This window comes from Tursiops truncatus, chromosome 12 (assembly GCF_011762595.2).
Source record: "Tursiops truncatus isolate mTurTru1 chromosome 12, mTurTru1.mat.Y, whole genome shotgun sequence".
Classification (NCBI taxonomy): Eukaryota; Metazoa; Chordata; class Mammalia; order Artiodactyla; family Delphinidae; genus Tursiops; species Tursiops truncatus.
The window spans coordinates 7,790,685-7,810,146 of record NC_047045.1 but is presented as its reverse complement, the minus strand read 5'-3'; the positions used below and the strand labels follow the sequence as shown (position 1 = coordinate 7,810,146).

General features: G+C 40.9%; 1 long non-coding RNA gene across 1 annotated transcript; it reads left to right on the top strand.

Annotated features, from left to right (window-relative positions):
- Positions 1–6,922: 6,922 nt before the first annotated feature.
- On the top strand, positions 6,923–11,510 carry LOC109548999 (uncharacterized). Its single transcript, XR_002175144.3, has 3 exons — positions 6,923–7,102; positions 9,249–9,307; positions 9,398–11,510. It is a non-coding gene; the product is annotated as an uncharacterized lncRNA (long non-coding RNA).
- The last annotated feature ends 7,952 nt before the right edge of the window (positions 11,511–19,462 follow it).

Genomic DNA, 19,462 nt, shown 5'->3' with positions numbered 1-19,462 from the left:
TGCAGCTGCTTCCCACTAGCTATTGATTTTACATTTGGTAGTGTATGTATGTCCATGCCACTCTCTCCCTTCGTCCCAGCTTACCCTTCCCCCTCCCCGTGTCCTCAAGTCCATTCTCTACATCTGCCTCTTTATTCCTGTCCTGCCCCTAGGTTCTTCTGAACCATTATTTTTAGATTCCATATATATGTGTTAGCATATGGTATTTGTTTTTCTCTTTCTGACTTACTTCACTCTGTATGACAGTCTCTAGGTCCATCCACCTCACTACAAATAACTCAATTTTGTTTCTTTTTATGGCTGAGTAATACTCCATTGTATATCTGTGCCACATCTTCTTTATCCATTCATCTGTCGATGGACACTTAGGTTGTTTCCATGTCCTGGCTATTGTAAATAGAGCTGCAATGAACACTGTGGTACTTGACTCGAAAAAACTATTCTTTATCCATGGAATTGGCTTCACACCTTCATGGAAAAATCGTGTTGATATATGTATGTCTATTTCTTTTTCTTTTCTTTTTTTTTTTTTTTGTGGTATGTGGGCCTCTCACTGTTGTGGCCTCTCCCGTTGCGGAGCACAGGCTCCGGACGCGCAGGTTCAGCGGCCATGGCTCACGGGCCTAGCTGCTCCACGGCATGTGGGATCTTACTGGACTGGGGCATGAACCCGCATCCCCTGCATCGGCAGGCGGACTCTCAACCACTGTGCCACCAGGGAAGCCCATGTATGTCTACTTCTGAACTCTGTTCTTATTCTAGTTTCTTAATTGAAAATGTATAATTTGAGAACTGTTTTTCTTTTCTGTATAGGTGTTTAGTAGTATGATTTCCCCCCCTAAATACCGCCTTAGCTTTATCCCACAAATTTTGATCGTGTTTGTTTTCATTGTCATTCTTTTAAAAATACTTTCTAATCTCCCATTTTATTCCATCTTTAACCCATGGGTTATTTAAAAGTATAGTATTTAGTTTCAAAATATTTGAGAGTATTTTAGAGATATTTCACTTATTTATAATTTTATGCCATTGTGGCCAGAAAACATACTTTGTATGACTTGAATCCTTTTAAATTTATTGATACTTTAAAATGGTCTAGAATATTAACTATTTTAATAAATATTCTGTGGACACCTGAAAAGAATGTGTGTTCTGCTATTATTGGATGGACCATACTAGATATGCTATTTATGTTAAGTTAACTGATAGTATTGGTCCAATCTATATCTTACTGGTTTTCTATCCATTTGTTCTATCAATTATTGAGAACTGGGTGTTGAAATTTCTGATTATAATTGTGGGTTTGCTATTTATGCTTGTGGTTTTATCAGCTTTTGCTTAATTCATTTTGAACCTCTTATTAAGTGCATATGTATTTAGGATCATTAAGTTCTCACAATAAATTTATCCCTTTATCATTAATAAATGGTCCTCAGTTTTCTTGGTGATATTTTTTGCTCTGAAGTCTATTTTGTCTTGTATGAATATAACCACTCCAACTTTTTCTTTTTTGGCTGAGTTGGGTCTTCGTTGCTGCACGCGGGCTTTCTAAAGTTGTGATGAGTGGGGGCTACTCTTCGTTGCGGTGCAAAGGCTTCTCATTGTGGTGGCTTATCTTGTTGTGGAGCAGGGGCTCTAGGCGCGTGGGCTTCAGTAGTTGTGCCTCGCAGGCTTCAGTAGTTGCGGCTCATGGGCTCTAGAGTGCAGGCTCAGTAGTTGTGGCATGCGGGCTTAGTTGTTGTGCGGCATGTGGGATCTTCCCAGACCAGGGCTTGAACCCTTGTCCCCTGCATTGGCAGGCGGATTCTTAACCACTGCACTACCAGAGAAGTCCCAAACACTCCAACTTTTAATTCGTGTTACCATGGTATATCATTTTTTGTCCTTTTACTTTTTAACATATTTGTGTCTTTATATTTAAAGTGGGTTTCTTGAAGGTATCATTTAGATATGTCTTTGTTTTTTATCCAAACTGCCAATCTGCCTTTCAATTAGCATGTTTAGATCATTTGCATTTTGTGTCAGTACTGATACTGTTAGGTTTAAATCTACCATCATTTGTTCTTTGTCTCAGTCTTCTTTTTTCTGTCTTATTTTGCATTATTTTTTAAAAATAATTCTATTGTACCTCCTTTGTTGGATTACTAGCTGTCACTCTTCTGGTATTTAGAGGTTACTTTAAGGTTTATCATATACATTTAAAACTTATTACCATCTACTTTCGAGTGATATTACACTATTAATATGTAGTATAAAAACTTTACAACAGTATAATTTCATTCTCCCCTCCCAGCCTTTGTGCTGTTGTCACACATTTTACTTCTACATGTTACAAACCTCACAATGTATTGTTATTATTTTTGCTGTATACAGTCAATTATTTTTAAAATAAATTTAAATAGAGAAGCTCTTTTGTATTTACTCACAGAGTCATCATGCCTAGTGCTCTTTTTGTCTTTGTATTGATTCAGATTTTCATCTGGTATCATTTTCCTCTTGACTGAGATTCTCCCTTTAACATTCTTTATAGTGCAGGTGTGTTGGTGATGAATACTTTCTGCTTCTGTATGTCTGAAAATGTCTTTACCTCACCTTTTTGTTTTGTTTTGTTTTTAGGTTCACCTTTGTTTTTTAAAGATATTTTCACAGGGTACAGAATTCTAGACTGACATTTTTTTCTGTCAGTGTTTTAAAGACACTGCTCCACTATCTTCTCACTTGCTTCTTTCCAACAAGAAATCTGTGGTTACACTCGTCTTTGTTCCTAGCTGTGTAATGTGCCCTTTTTTCTCTGTGTCTGAGATCTTTCCTTCATTCCTTGTTTTAAGCAATTTAAACAACAGATGTGTCCTCGTGTGGTTTTCTTCATATTTTTCATGCTTGAGGTTTATTGTGTTCGTGGATCTATGGGTTTATATTTTTCATGATATTTTGGAATACTTTTGGCCTTTATTTATTCAAGCATACCTCTCTATCCTTCTTTCCTTTGGGAGCTACAGTTGCATATATATTAATTGACATAGAGCAGTCCTACAACTTATTTATGCTTTATATAGTCTATTTATTTATTTATTTATTTTGCGGTACGCGGGCCTCTCACTGTTGTGGCCTCTCCCGTTGCGGAGCACAGGCTCCGGACGCGCAGGCTCAGCGGCCATGGCTCGCGGGCCCAGCCGCTCCGTGGCATGCGGGATCCTCCCGGACCGGGGCACGAACCCGTGTCCCCTGCATCGGCAGGCGGACCCTCAACTGCTGCGCCACCAGGGAAGCCCCCGTCAATTATTTTTAAAATAATTTTTTCTTTAGTTTTTTTTTTCCTCTCTTGAGTTTCATTTTGGACAGTTTTTATTGCTGTGTCTTAAAGTTCACTCATATTTCCTTCTGCATGTTTACTCTGTTGTTAATCCTATCCAGTGTAATTTTCATCTCACATGGTGGTTTTCCCCCTCTAGAACAGGGGTATCAAACTAAGACCCTGGCATAATCAGCCCATGGCCTTTTATATATAGTCTATGGGTTAGGAATGGTTTTCACATTTTTAATTTTAATATATGACACAAACTTTAAGAGCCCTACAAAGCCAAAAATACTTACTATGTGGCCTCTACCCCACGACTTCTACCTACCACAGCCTCCTCAACCCCTGCGGCATCTCTTCAACTCTGGAACTCGCCAGGCTTTTCCTGCACTCCCCTCCCTGATCCACACTCTGGGCACTCTCTCCATGCTGTAAGTTAGAGCAATTTTAGGGCTCATTTCCTTTGTTTCCTGTCTCTCGGGGATTATTGCCTGATATCCTTTTTCTTGACAACCATTATTTCTTTTCTATTAAAAAAATTCTTTTAGTTGCTTTATACAGGAAATGGTAGGTGGCCAGAGGAGTAGTAAATCCAGTCCTTGGTACTCCATTCTGGCCTGAGCAGATGTTCATTAGATTTTTCTTAAACACCTTTCACAAGTTAGAACTTACCTACCTTTCCAACTTAGCCTTTATCTTAGCCAAACTGGTCATATTTCAGTCTTGGCACTTGGGTTCACTTTCTTACCCCTGCCTGAGATTCCTTCCACCTTTTCTAGATGCTGTACTATACAACTGATATGGTAGAATGTCTGTGTCCACTCCAAAATTTATATGTTGAAATCCAACCCCGAAGGTGATGGTATTAGGAGGTGGGGACTTTGGGAGGTGCTTAGGTCATGTGGGCTCTGCCCTCATGAATAGGATTAGTGCCCTTATAAAAGTAGCCCAAGAAAGTTCCCTTGTCCCTTCTGCTATGAGAGGGCACACTGAAAAGATGCCATCAATGAACCAGGAAGTGGGCCCTCACCAGATGTCAAATCTGATGGTGCCTTAATCTTGCACTTCCACCTTCTAGAACTACGAGAAATAATTTTATGTTGTTTATAAGTCACCCAGTTTATGGTATTTTGTTATAACAGCACAAACAGACTAAGACAAGGACCTAGGGTTTTCTAGTCTCTTAGTAAAATAAGGGGAACCAGTTTCCCAGGTAATTTTTACTTTAGATTTTCCTTACCAAACCATCAACATAGGAAAGTAGAAGGGATTAAAGATTGAGGATACTCTTTCTGAAACTCTTTTTTCCCAGAGATACTTCCATAAAGTAGAAAAGGTTTGAGCCAGCTTGTGTTTTTCTTTTTTTTTTTTTGCGGTACGTGGGCCTCTCACTGCTGTGGCCTCTCCCGTTATGGAGCACAGGCTACGGACGCGCAGGCTCAGTGGCCATGGCTCATGGGCCCAGCCGCTCCGCGGCATGTGGGATCTTCCCGGACCGGGGCACGAACCCGTGTCCCCTGCATCAGCAGGCGGACTCTCAACCACTGCACCACCAGGGAAGCCCAGCCTGTGTCTTAATGCAGAAAATATTTACTATTTAGCTTTGTCCAGGGAGGACTGTTCTTCTACCTCTTGATATGGTAAGATGGGAAGACTATTATTGCACTAGTAATCTGGAAAACTGGATTCCAACTCTTGTGCTGTCACTAATGGTGTGAATCTGGACAAGCCACGTAACCAGCCTGGCCCTGGGTGATCTCTTCGTATTGTGAGCAGGACACTAATATCACATTCTCCATTGTTCTGCGTTTCTCCTGCAGAAGTAGACTTGTCAGCTCTATTCAGCTTGGTGCTTCCATTCCTTTTGTTATGCCTTTGATGTTTTCTCGGGATATCTCATTAAGCAGGAGGGCAATTAATAGTTAGATGTGGGACCTATTTTGATCTGCTCCATGATTTACAGGCCCTCACTTTGGAATCTGAATTTTTGGGTAATCACAAACACTTCATATGTAGTGTCCTGGCACAGGAAGATATTAATCTTCCATTGAGTTTTACCTGACTTAAAAAGTTCCTTTAAGGTACAGAACACGTCTTGTTCTTCTTTCTCTCTGGCATGGTGACTTGCACAAAGCAGGCTTCAGTGAATGTTGTACTTTTTTTTCTTAATTTTTAAAAATTAAAAAAAAATTTGTTTTTAGTTTTTTGGCCATTCCCCACAGCATGCGGGATCTTAGTTCCCTGAGGAGGGATTGAACCCGTGCCCCCTGCATTGGAAGCGTGGAGTCTTAACCACTGGATCACCAGGAAAGTCCCATGTTGTGCTTTCACATACTTTATCTATGCTATCACATACTTTATCTCATTCATGAAACAACTCATTAAGAAAGCATACTAAGATAATATTTAATTTAAAATTCTGGGCCTCTGAAAAAATTTGAAATAGAACTCACCTATTTCTAATCCTTAAAGAGTTAATATTTTATTTTTAGATTTGCTAGACACAGCACAATGCTAGGGCAATAAAGGTAGGCCTGCTTGAAATCAGCTGATGAATCCTTTGTAAACAAATGAATAGTCTGCCTTTCTTACATGTAGGCAGAGAGCATAAAATTTTTAATTGATTTTTTTTTTTTTTTTTTTTTTGCAGTACGCAGGCCTCTCACTGTTGTGGCCTCTCCCGTGGTGGAGCACAGGCTCTGGACACGCAGGCTCAGTGGCCATGGCTCACGGGCCCAGCTGCTCCGCAGCATGTGGGATCTTCCCGGACCGGGGCACGAACCCGTGTCCTCTGCATCGGCAGGTGGATTCTCAACCACTGCGCCACCAGGGAAGCCCTAATTGATGATTTTTAAATTTGGTGAAGATACTGTTATTTAGCCCATCTTTTCCTTTATCTCCACAAGGCAAATAAAAGAGCTTTGACATTCCTGAGCTGATGTGTTCAAGGTCCCTTGAGTCATTTGTCTAAAACTGTATTTATTTCACTGATAATCACAAGGCCCCCAACTGGCCCTTCTTCTTTTCCTTCTTCTATCTCTTTTTCTTTTTTTCAGTTTACTCTGAATGTCTGCAGCTTTCAGTTGATGCCCCTTCAAGCCATGCTCCACATCCCTCAGTGACTTTTCTAAATGCAAATTTCATTGCTATCAAGCTTGTGATTAAAATTCTTTGGTAGCTCTCTAGGGTCAAGCGCAGATTTCTCAGCAAGACTTCTAAAGTCTGAATCAGGGGTGGAAATAATACTGGCAGAAGGAGCAAAAGCATGCCTGGGGCAAATAGAGTCAGGGGGAGTGTTTAAGTAATGCTGCTTTAGGCGGCTTTTCCAGAGATAAGAGTTACCACTTGTCACCCAGTAAAGATCCAGTTGTTGTTTAGACATGAGCTTTGCGTTTGTTTGTTCTTTGTTCTTTTCAGCAGGAAGATTCCTTTATAATGGTGAAAGAACCAAAACAATAGGATGAGAATGAAAGACAAAATTAGTTGTATCTAAGAAGCAGGACCCCTGTTTTATGTAGTGATGTGTGTGTGTGTGTGTGTGTGTGTGTGTGTGTGTGTGTGTGTGTGTGTGTGTGTATTTAGGGGAGGAAGACAGGAAGATAATTTATCGTTTTTGTTCATAGGTGTCTGGACTCTTAGGCAACATCCTTACCAGACGGAGAAGACCATCACTTGGAGATCCTTGATCCTGAGTTGGATACAGTGACTGAATGGGATTTTGGACTGTTTCTCTTGTGAATGGGTAAATAGTCTGTGTGGGAAGAGCAGTGGAAGACTATGTGATGCCCAGGAGGATAGACTCAGGTGAGGCACCATTTCCATAGTAGAAGCAACCATGTGACTAAGTTCTATTAGCAGGATATTAGTGGAAGTGATGGGTACCACTTCCTGATCCAACCCATATCAAAAGTTTCCCATGTGTGATTTTCTCCCTCTCCCTGTCTGCTGGTTAGATGTCAGTTCTCAGGGTAGCATTGAGGTCACGTACTAAAGGTGACAGAGGCCCTGAGTGACCACGTGGATGGTACATCACACGTCACCCTCCTTAGGCCACACTCTCCTCACCTCCTTGACACTGCCACTGGCTGGACCTCCTAGGAATAAGGAATAAACATTTTATTAAACTGCAGAGATTTCAGGGTTTATCTGTTCCAGCCAATAGTTCTACCTTAACTAATACAAAGAAAATATTTTTTATCAAATTTGAGAAATATCCATCTACTACTCTTAGTTTGCTGTGGGTGTTTAAAAAATCAAGGCTTGGTGTTAGATTTATTAGGTACCCTTTTGATATCTATTTAAGTTTTCTCCTTTGACCTATAGATGCCATGTGTTGTATGTCTAGCCACCTATGTTCAACTTTCCTTCCACTCCACGAGAGTAAAATTTCCTTGGTGGGGCTTGATTTTTCTTTTAATATATTTTTGAGTTTCATTTGGCAGAATTTTATTTAATGTTTTTTCCATCTGTATTGATAAAGGATATTGTGTTGAATTTTTTCTCTTTTTTTCTCTCTCTTACCGTCTCCCTTCTTCCTCTGTGCCCTTCCCTCCTTTCCTTTGCATTTGTCATTTATGGGTGTCAGGTTTCTACTAAATTTGTAAAATAAATTTAGAAGCCTTTTTAAAAAAAGTATATTCTATCACATGGGATTTTAGAAGAATTTATCGCTAAAATAATCTGGCCATAGAGTCTTTTCATATTTTCCCAGAAAAATTTACTTAAGATAGGCTTTTAGCTCAGAGCTTTTCTTTTTATTATTTTTGGTAATGCCTGTGAGCCCAGGCACATGGTCACCCAGGGCATCATCAAGGTGAAAATAATAGCCAGAAGTTCTGCCAGACGGGTAGTGATCTGTCTTTTATAAATATATTTCCATGTAAAATATTTCACACCTATATAAAAATAGAGAGAGAAGTACAAAGAATGCCTGAGACTTCACAACCCACCTTTGTCAAATCTGAACCCTTTTTTTTTCCTTTGTGACTTTCAGTGTTTGGTTTGTGGTTACCATGAGGTTTTTGTATTGCCGTCCATATGTATACGTGATTGTTTTAAGTTGCATCTCTTAATTTCAAATGCATTTAAAAAACCCTGCATTTGTACTCTCCTTCCCTCACAATTACTGTTTTTGATATCATATTGTACATCTCACTGTTTTGTGTATCCTTTAACTGCTTATGGTGGATACAGATGATTTTACTACTTATGTCTTTTAACCTCTCTACTAGCTTTGTGTGTGGATGATTTCCTACCTTTACTCTATGTTTGCCTTTACCGGTGAGCTTTTTCACTTTGTAATTTCCTTGTTTCTAGTTGTAGCCTTTTCTTTTTCACCTAGAGAAGTTCCTTTAACACTTGTTGTAGAGCTGCTTTGGTGGTGCTGAACTCTTTTAGCTTTTGCTTGTCTGTAAAGCTTTTTTTGAACTGAATCTTGATGCTGCCCATATTATGAATTTTACCCATGTTTTGTCAGTGTTGTTTCTCATTGTCGTAGAACGTTTACTTTGAAACATCATTTTGTGATTTTTTTAATGGTAAAATTCTTATATCAAAATAAGTTATTATATATATAATACAAATTCATTGTAAGCTTAGATATGCAGGATACATGCTAGTCATGTTAGTTTTATTTAATCAGTTATTATACAGGCAATATAACATACTTGTCAATAGTTCTGGGTCTTAGAAACAAACAAAACTTTGCTTTAAATGTTGGCTCAGCTATGGAACTCTGGGCAAGTTACTGTCCCCAGTTTTTCATCTGTGAAGTGGTGAAACAATGGCAACTTTCTGGACTTGTCATGAGCTTTGTTGGTAGCAAAAGTAGGCATGGTGCTTGGTTCAGCACCTACTGCCCAGGAAGTATTGAATACAAAATCAACTCATTTTATTTCAGGAGAACTTTTTCATACAGACGATTAAACTTCCCTTATGTCTTTACATTTAGGAAGTTAAGTCCTGTTTATGGTGTTGTACGAATTACGAGCATCCTCAGGTCCCGAGCAGGTGAGCACTGATTGCATTTGCTCTGATGACAAAGGGAAGGTGCCCAGTCTGCTGTGCCCCCTCACACCCTTTCCTCCTTCCTCCCTACAGCTCTTCCTCTGGATCAGGTGTTGTGTCTGGCTGAAGGAAGAGGTGTCCCTGGAGCTGTCTCACTTGGCACTGTCACACCATATGCTGCCATAAGGAAAACGTACCAGGGAGTCTAGTCTTTGCTCGGAGTGGGAAGAAAGGCAGATGCTCCCAGTGCGGCCTTTCTTCCAGGCAGAGGAGGAACTTCTCAGGTTTCCATCCCACTGAATCATAGACTCTCACTTCCCATCCCCACTTCCACACTCCCTAACTTAAGATGCTGCTCTGTGCTTTATGGTAACAGCTCACAGCCTCATTAAAGCTGAGGTGAACAAATGCTTACTGACCTTTTATCACAAAGAAGGCAATGTTGTTTAAAAGAAAACAAAACTAATTCTGTTGACAATGCACCTTTCTGTCTGTTAGCCACAGAGCTTGTGTCGAGATGGACAGCTTCCTGGGACATTCAGCCTGCAGCCACAGTGCTCAGGAAAGACTACTGGTTTGCTGAAATATGAATATAAAAACATCTGACTCACCAAATTATTTCCTAGAATAGTTAGCTGGGTGGAAGCTCATCAAGTTAATAACTAAACCCCACATTCAAGTCTGTTGGCAAAGGGCATGTTTAAGCTTAATGGCTCTGTATCCATCCAGAGAGATAAAGGAGACTTTGATATCCTGTCTGGTTGGCTGTGAGCGGAGCACGACTCATTAGGCACCTGGGACGCTGAAGGAGTGACCTGTACTGGAAATATTTTGAAAAGTGAGTCGACGTACTAGCCTAGTCCTTCAGAGACCACACCAAGCCTGAGGCAGCTGGTTATTCAAGAAATAGGACTTAGGGCTTCCCTGGTGACACAGTGGTTGAGAGTCCGCCTGCCAACGCAGGGGACACGGGTTCGTGCCCCGGTCCGGGAGGATCCCACATGCCGCAGAGTGGCTGGGTCCATGAGCCATGGCCGCTGAGCCTGCGCGTCCGGAGCCTGTGCTCCGCAACGGGAGAGGCCGCAGCGGTGAGAGGCCCGCGTACCGGAAAAAAGAAATAGGGCTTAAAAAAGAGAAAATCTTGTGCAACAGAAACATAGGGCAGAGCAAATGATCTCTGCATTATGAATGTATGAGTAGTCAAGAGTTATGCTGGCTTGCATATGATCCAGTAATCCCACTCCTGGGCATATATCCAGACAAAACTCTAATTCAAAATGATACATGCACCCCAGTGTTCATAGCAGCACTTTTATAATAGCCAAGACATGGAAGCAACCTAAGTGTCCATTGACAGATAAATGGACAAAGAAGATGTGGGGTATATACACAATGGAATATTACTGAGCCATAAAAAAGAATGAAATAATGCCATTTGCAGCAGCATGGATGGACTTAGAGATGATCATACTAAGTGAAGTGAGCTAGACAGAGAAAAACAAATATCATATGATATCACTTATATGTGGAATCTAAAATTTGACACAGGGGTTTCCCTGGTGGTGCAGTGGTTAAGAATCATCCTGCCTATGCAGGGGACATGGGTTTCAGCCCTGGTCCGGGAAGATCCCACATGCCGCAGAGCAACTAAGCCCGTGTGCCACAACCACTGAGCCTGTGCTCGAGAGCCCACGAGCCACAACTACTGAACCCATGAGCCACAACTACTGAAGCCCGCATGCCTAGAGCCTGTGCTCTGCAACAAGAGAAGCCACTGCAATGAGAAACTTGCACACCGCAACTAAGAGTAGCCCCTACTCACTGCAACTAGAGAAAGCCTGCATGCAGCAATGAAGACCCAACACAGCCAAAAATAAATAAAATAAAAATAATTAAGTTAAAAAAATAAAGTAAAATGTGACATAAATGAACTTATCTATGAAAGAAAAACAGACTCAAACATAGAGAACAGACTGTGGTTGCCAAGGGCAGGGGAGGAATGGATTGGGAGTTTGGTAACAGCAGATGCAAACTAGTATATATAGAATGGATAAACAGCATGTCCTACTGTATAACACAGGGAACTGTATTCAATATCCTGTGATAAACCATAATGGAAAAGAATATGAAAAAGAATATATATATGTATAACTGAATCACTTTGCTGTACAGCACAAATTAACACAACATTGTAAATCAAGTGTACTTCAATAAAATAAAAATTTTAAAAAGTGTTATGCTGGCTTAGAAAAAGATAACTTCCACAACTTAAAAAATTTCCTATGTAACTAGACTGTTAAATAACCTAAGGTATGTGAAGCATCCAGCCCAGTGTCTGGCTGGCATATAGTATCACTCAATCTGTTTCTTCCCTTAATCTCTGATCTTTATTTTATTTTATTTTATTTTATTTTGGTCTGTGGGCCTCTCACCGCTGCGGCCTCTCCCATTGCGGAGCACAGGCTCCGGACGCGCAGGCTCAGCGGCCATGGCTCACGGGCCCAGCCGCTCTGCGGCACGTGGGATCTTCCCGGACCGGGGCACGAACCTGCGTCCCCTGCATCAGCAGGCGGACTCTCAACCACTGCGCCACCAGCGAAGCCCTATTTTAATTTTGAAGAGTAAGTACTTTAAGATGATATCTATATTGTCTGATGTAAGTTCATATTTATAAGGTATTAATTTGTGTCTAAAGCCTAGCTCTCTCATTGGTTTCACTGTTAATAATAATGAAACATGACTGCACATTGAGTCATCTGTATCAAAATTTTGCCATATGGTTCAGAAATTATTTTGGAATGAAGACTGTTAGCTCACTTTGGTATACTTGCTATGGTTTTGCCAAACAACAAAAAAACAAACAAACAAAAACCCAGTCATGTACATAAAGCCAGAATATGAATTTGAAAATATCACTGGTAACTCCATGTACTTACTCATTTTTGAATATTAAACTACCAGGGTGACATTTTAAATTTGGAACAAATCTTTCTAGCTCTTTCCCTGAGAAAATAAACAATGCTTTGAAGTGTTAGTAAATTAGAGCACCTTTTCAGCTGTTCCACAATAAATTATTCCACAGGCTAGAAAACAAATGATTCCACAAGTACTATTAAAAGTCACTGTATTGGGTTTCCCTGGTGGCGCAGTGGTTGAGAGTCTGCCTGCCGATGCAGGGGACATGGGTTCGTGTCCCAGTCCGGGAGGATCCCACATGCCGCGGAGCGGCTGGGCCCGTGAGCCATGGCCGCTGAGCCTGCGCGTCTGGAGCCTGTGCTCCGCAATGGGAGAGGCCACAACAGTGAGAGGCCCGCGTACCGCAAAAAAAAAAAAAAAAAAAGTCACTGTATTCTACAAGGTCCTACTGTATAGCACTCTACTTAATATTTTGTAATAACCTATAAGGGAAAAGAATCTGAAAAAGAAAAAAATATATATACGTTTATAACTGAATCACTTTGCTGTACACCTGAAACTAACACAACATTGTAAATCAACTATACTTCAATTTAAAAAAATAAATAAATGACAAAAATTCCCAGTATTCTGAATAGGGTGATGAACATTCTCACACATAAAACCAGACGTATACAAGGAATGAGCAATCTGAACTATTTGAATGCCTGTTTTTCAACTCCACCTAGCCTCCCTACTTCGTATTTCTTTAATATGTGCCTGTAATACTTCTATGTATTTAAGACTTCATTAAACCTAAGTGTATGAGATAACTTCGAAATAACGTTTTTGTCAATAACATAACATTTAATCATATATCATAAGCAGGTACCTCTCACTTAGTGATATTTTACTAAATTCAAGGTTTTCTTTCCTAAAATATGCTAGTATTGCTCTCTTCTAGAACAAAATATCGGGAAAAAACTCACTAGGGTTTCCTTGACTGAGTATATGCAGGATTTTGATGGGCTGGATTCTAACTCTTTGTTGAGAATCCACTTCCTATTTCACCTCTCCCCTTCCCCACACCCCTCTGCTCCAACACACACCCTCTGGGGCAAGTTTCACTGCAACAGATACAACCTTGTTGGGCCAGTCTGTCTACAGACAGGATGTAACTTGTAGGAAGGAGAAGCCCTGGTGTCCCAGAAAGATTGAGGCTGCCAGCTGAGGGGCCAGCCTGCTTCTTCCCTTTGCTTTGCTACCCAGTGCGTGCATTCTTGCAGAAGTGGACCACTGTCACCCAGGAGCACGAGGGCTGTGACCCGTGCCACGCAGTTTGTAAGGAAGAGAGGAGAATCCAGGATGTGGGACAATTCAAGGGCAGGACGTGCTTCCACAAGGAGGAGAAAAGAGCCAGAAAGGGCGGTTTGAAGACCTGAGAAATTTGGCAACTTCTTACCCAGGGCCAGTGTGTGTTTGAGAGAGAGAGAGAGAGAGAGAGAGAGTGTGTGTGTGTGTGTGTTTATACAGGAAGGAACTAGCATTGCGAAATATCCCCAAGTACCACTGGCGAGCCTCCTTCTCTTGAAAAAACAACAATAAAAAAACAAACCACTTTGAATCCTTTCATAACAGGAAATAACACACTGGAAACTGGAGAGTTGTGATGTGAAAAAATCCAAGAACTTAGAACAATAGAGGCTAACTAATTTATTAAACTAGTTTGTATAATAGAAGTTGAGAATAAATAGAAAGGGAGTTTTGGGCACCCAGTTGAGTTGACTAGGCATCAGATAAAGTAGTGAAAGCAACTGAGAGCCAACCATTTGCCAGGTTTTCAGAAGTACTCATAGATTTTCAGTACTCTCACCTCCAAATATAATTGTAACCTAAATTGTCTTTGCATTGGAACTTTCTTAAATTCAAATAATAGTAGTAAGGAACTGACAAAGGATTGATTGCATAGGTTTCAGAAAAACAAGTGTTGGTAATTAGGAAAACCTAACTAGTAAGGAGGAATGGGCTCCTGTAGAATGAAAAAGGCATGTTTCATATGCCACTTTAGTTAAATCAGAGTTTCTCCCCCGATAATGAGTAGAGATGCCACATATGTGATAAGTCATTGGAGAACCATTGGCTTTTTGTGATATGATATCCACTTAGAACACGATTCCAAAAATCATTTACACCCATATCTAACCCAGGTGGTCCACAGCAAGAGGCTCCTAGAAGTCATCACACGCCACACAAACACCACCACCGTGTTGAGGACTAAGCGTCTTTCTCCATCATTTCTAACGAAGTTATTATCTTCCCAGTCTAGCTCTTTTCAGGACCTGTATTTCCCTTTTCTTCTTCTAGACACACGAACACCTCTGTTGTCTTATCACAAACTCCTTCCCAACGTGGCCTTTCACTGTTTTTCATTGACCTGATTTGTTTTCACATATAACGTCAAATAAGGGAGGAAATGAGGAGAAAGGACCTGAAGGGGTGCTTCAGATTTTGGGGTTCTCCCTGGTCGGCAGCCCGCTGCTGCCTCCTGAGCTAGTGGACGTGGATCTGAAACTGGTGTCCAGATACAGCTCTTCCTTCATGGACTCGCTGTTGAGAGTTTGTTTATTCTGCAGAATTTGCCTTATAAGTTTGTTAATAAAATGCACCTTACTTTTACTTGCATTAATCCATTTATCGCTAATCTTTATTCTCACTTTTTTTTTGTTTCCCTCAGTTTGATTCATTATCCTTCAACAAATTGTCTTAACGTCTCATTCACTGACCCATTTCTTTCACATATTTTTTTGTATTGACAACTGACTCCTTGGAAAGAAGGAAAGTTAACGGTTCTATTGATTAGGGAGCTTTGCTTTAATGCCCTAATGTTGTTTTGTGAATGATGTTTAAAGTATTTAATACGTTGTATATTTGAAATGATCATTGAAGAGATTTCCTAATTTCAGTCCAACCAATTTACAACAAACTACTGAATGTTGAAGGCGAACAGAAATGTGCTTGTCTGCATAAACAACTTGAAATAATTATTTCTAAGATGTCTTTTTTTATGCTGTGTAGTGAGCTTTCTGGGAGTTTTAAACCATTCAGGTGGAGGATAAAAAATCCTCCAGACATTTATACTAACTATGAAAACCCAGGTATGAGACTGATGTTTCTATGACTAAGCCTTGTACTTTATATAGCGTGTTATACTATCAGTTTTGGAATCTTTTAGAGTAACCAAAAGGATATTAAAACAATAATCTTTCCTTTCCCAATAACTAGCTTCCATGTTAATCAGCATATTCAAGCTTCCTTCTCATTAGTTTTAAAAAATTCTAGGAAATACTTTTCATTGTATGCTACGAGTGATTTTACTAAATGATTAAAATCCTTTCAATAGACAATAGGAATGTGAGGCGGGATACAGGTATTTTGTATCCTAAGCCAATACTACAGTGCCAGGTAAATCTTGAAATGGACTTTGGTTATTTTATACTTTGTTTTATGGTAAGAGTAGCCATGTAACAAATTTTGCATGCCACATCTTACCTCAAATTCTCCACCCTGGATCTTGTTTCTACATTCAGAACACTGGAAAAATTGCTGAGAAAAAACCTTGGCAAAAAATGTTTTTACTTGCAATACTATAGTTCATACTTTTCATTCCATATCTGCTGGGTCCTCGATGAGGCTTTTTTTTTTTTTTTTTTTGAAAAGGGACACCTCTGGCCACCCTCCTGTCATCAACTGATCCTAACCCTCGGTCCTGCACTGACTTCCTGTATTTGGCTACAGGTGGCCTTGCTCTTACTTCACAGACAAAATCAAAGCATCAGATGGGAACTCTCTTCAGCTTTACCAACTACAGTCTACAAACTTATCTGCTCCCACACACATCCTTACAGTTTTCTTTCTCTCTCGTGGGAGGGGTGTCCTCCTTTTGACAGAGACTAACCATTGATCTGTGCTCCTGAACTCAGGCTCTCCAAAGCCCTGGTGGCTTTGCTCCAACTATCCCCCTGGTCCCTTGTCACAGACCTTAGCCCTCTGCCCAGACCCTAAGTGAGGATGTTCTGCAGCTCAACCCTCACTCCCTTCCTTCTCTCCTGTGCGTATCACAAAGGAGATCTTACCCACTCCCCTGGCGTCAAGCTCACACTAAAGATGTCTGCATCTGCCCCCAGCCCTGACTGCTCTCCGGAGAGCTCCAGGTGCTGCCCATGGCGCAGCTCTGTCCAAAGATGCTTCCATCACAAAATGTTCAAAATGAATCCATAATTGCGGACCTTTTTTATAATCTTCTCTTCTGTATTCTCCTTGATAATGAATGGGGCTATGACTGTCCAGTCTTGAAGCCTAGGAATCACCTTTGTTTCTCCCTTCTCTCTCTGACTCTCCATCTTCAGAAAATTACCAAGCTCTGTTGGGTTTAGTAATAATTAATAGTGCTTCGTATGGGCTGGGCATTTTTCTAAGAGGATTCAGTGCATCACCTCAGTCTTCAGTCTCCCTGTGTTATGTGTCATGGCTATGGCTATCACCATTTTAAAGGTAAGGAAGCTGAGGCACAGAGAGGCTAAATAATTTGTCAGGACACGGGGTGACAGGGTAGGGCTGGGGTCTAACTAGAGAGCCAGCCTTTCAACAGCTATGATCTGCTGTCTTCCAACATGTCAGGACCCTCAATATCCTGAATTCACTTCCTCCTATTCTTTCTTCTTTCAGCTGATTTTTTTCGTGTGCTTCCTTATTTCTTGCCCGTGTAACTTACTACAGCTTCCGTCCTCAAATCCATTTTCTGGGATCTGTCTGATTAATCAGTCCTAGTCAGATTTTCTGGAGTGTTGGCTAAGCTATGTCTTTGTAACCTATGGATTTGAATCTTTATTTCAGGAACATGCATTCAGTTATACATTTGATTTTCCCCCCTATATCGTGCACTCTTTTCTTCTAGGATAGCGATTATTTATTTGTATGTTGTCCCTATTTGTCATCTTCTTTCTTATTTTATCTCTTTGTTCTTTGTCATTTCATTTTGTTATTTCCCCAAGCCTATTCTCTTTGTACCTGACTGTGCTTTTATCCATATCTATTTTACTTTTTGTGGGGTCTCATGGGAGGTTCACGTCTGTAACAGTTTCGTTTTATTCTTCTATTCATTCCTGAGCTCCATAAACTCAATTTTCATCTCCGGTTCTCTCTTCCTCTCTGTTTTGATCACCTGTTAGTTTTTCAGGCTCATTTTTTCAGGAAGGGAAACTTGCTTTTAGTTTCTTTGAATATCGGGAGAACTATTTGTTTGAAATTGACCTATTTTGCTAGGAAAGGTCCTGAAATTCGGTATTCTTCATTTGACTTTTGTTTGTTTCTTTCCTCCCTATTTTTCCTCAGTATCTATGTTTCCATCAGGGAAATGGATGTTTCAGAAAGAATGAAGGATAAAAACAGGTGAAAGTTTCTGAATTGAAAAAAATAAGTGTATACAACAAGCTTTGAGAGAGCATTTTATAAATTGCTCAATCTTTCCCCTTTAACATACCAAGGGCTAAACCAGGATGACCTAGCTCACAGATTTCTCTTGGAGTTTAAGAAGGATACCCCTTCAGCCAATGGTAGTCAAAACCTTTGTACTATATAAGCAGGAGGCCTACTTTCCCACAGTAGAAGGAAGATATGATATAGGAAATGTCCGAGAAAAAATTACCTGTGCTCCAGCAAGGAAAGGAGGAGAGAGAAGCCAGAGAGGGAAAAGATTCAGGAAGCATGTGTCCTAACTTTGCACTGATTACTCGAGGATTACTCGAGGGTGAAGGGGTGGGGGGCTCTCACTTCTGTTTCCCGCTTGGGATTCTGAGAGGAGCTTACCTCAGACTCTGCTGCAGAAATCTGGGGCATGGCCACAGCAATGCAGATACAGCACAGTCACATTTTTAGAGGCTCTTAAGTTGTGTTTCCCTGTTGTCTCAATTTGTGGCCCTTCAGAGGCAGAGCAAAGGAAAGGATTTGGGAATGGGAGGATTTATTTGGGACGTGTTCCCAGGAAACACCAGTAGGTTAATGGAGAAGTTAAACATAAAGGAAGAAAGCCAATAAGGGTGCAGTGCTGGAATAACCCACAGTCCTTCTCCTGTGTGTTTCCTTCACTTCTCACAACGAACACTTCACTCTGACACTTCTGGTCACCAAAAGCGTGGGGTCCTTTCCATGCACAAGCAGTTCTCCAGGCAGCAGCTGGGTGTCTTACAATTTAACTGAATTCTGACTTTGTCTAATGGGGATGGTGTCAGATCCCCCAGTCACACGAGACTGCCCCCAGCCGTCTTCAGGTGCCAATCACAAGGAACAGATCCTGGGACTTCCCTGGCGGTCTGGGGGTTAGGACTCCGGGCTTCCACTGCAGGAGGCACGGGTTCAATCCTTGGTTGGGGAACTAAGATCCCACGTGCCACACGGCGTGGCCAAAACAAAACTAAACTAAACAACAAAACAACTTCCTGGCTCTACCTTTTCCGAGCTGTATGACCTTGGGAAAGTTATGTAAGTTCTGTGTGCCTCAGTTGTCCCATTTGTAAGATAGAATAATATTACCTACCCCAAAAGATGGTTTTGACAATTAATTGTATATGTTAATTAATACACGTAAAATATATGATCACACCAGTGCCTGGCAAGAAGGAAGCACTATATAATTTATTTGTACGTATGTAATATTATTTGCTTTTTTTTATTTGAACTTCCAACCTGACAGTTTTACCTTCTCCACATCACAGTGAGTTTTCCCCATACTAAATATGTGATGCATATATATTTAAAGATCTGGTGGAATTAGAGCTAATTGTAGGTAATCTTTAAAAAAAAAACAAGGAGCAGGTCCTCAGGGTACCCACCACTTCTGTCTGATGTGGCTGCCAATCGGGGGCTCCCATGATGCCCGCCTCGGGTTCCATTAACTTGCTAGAGCAGCTCACAGAACTGAGGGAACCACGTACGTTTACCAGTTTAAAGGATGTGATAAAAGATACAGGTGAGCAGCCTAATAAAGAGATACCTGGGAGCGTCCTGAGCATAGGACGTCTGTCCCCTTGGAGGTGGGCTGCCTTACCCGCACCCCACTCCATGGATGTGTTCACCAACCTGCAAGCCCCCCAAGCCCCCTACTGTTGGGAGTTTTATGGAGGCTTCATCAGGTGGGCACGACCGATCATCAAGTCCATTTTCAGCCCTTCTCCCTTCTCAAGAGAATGTGGCAGTACGGCTGAAATT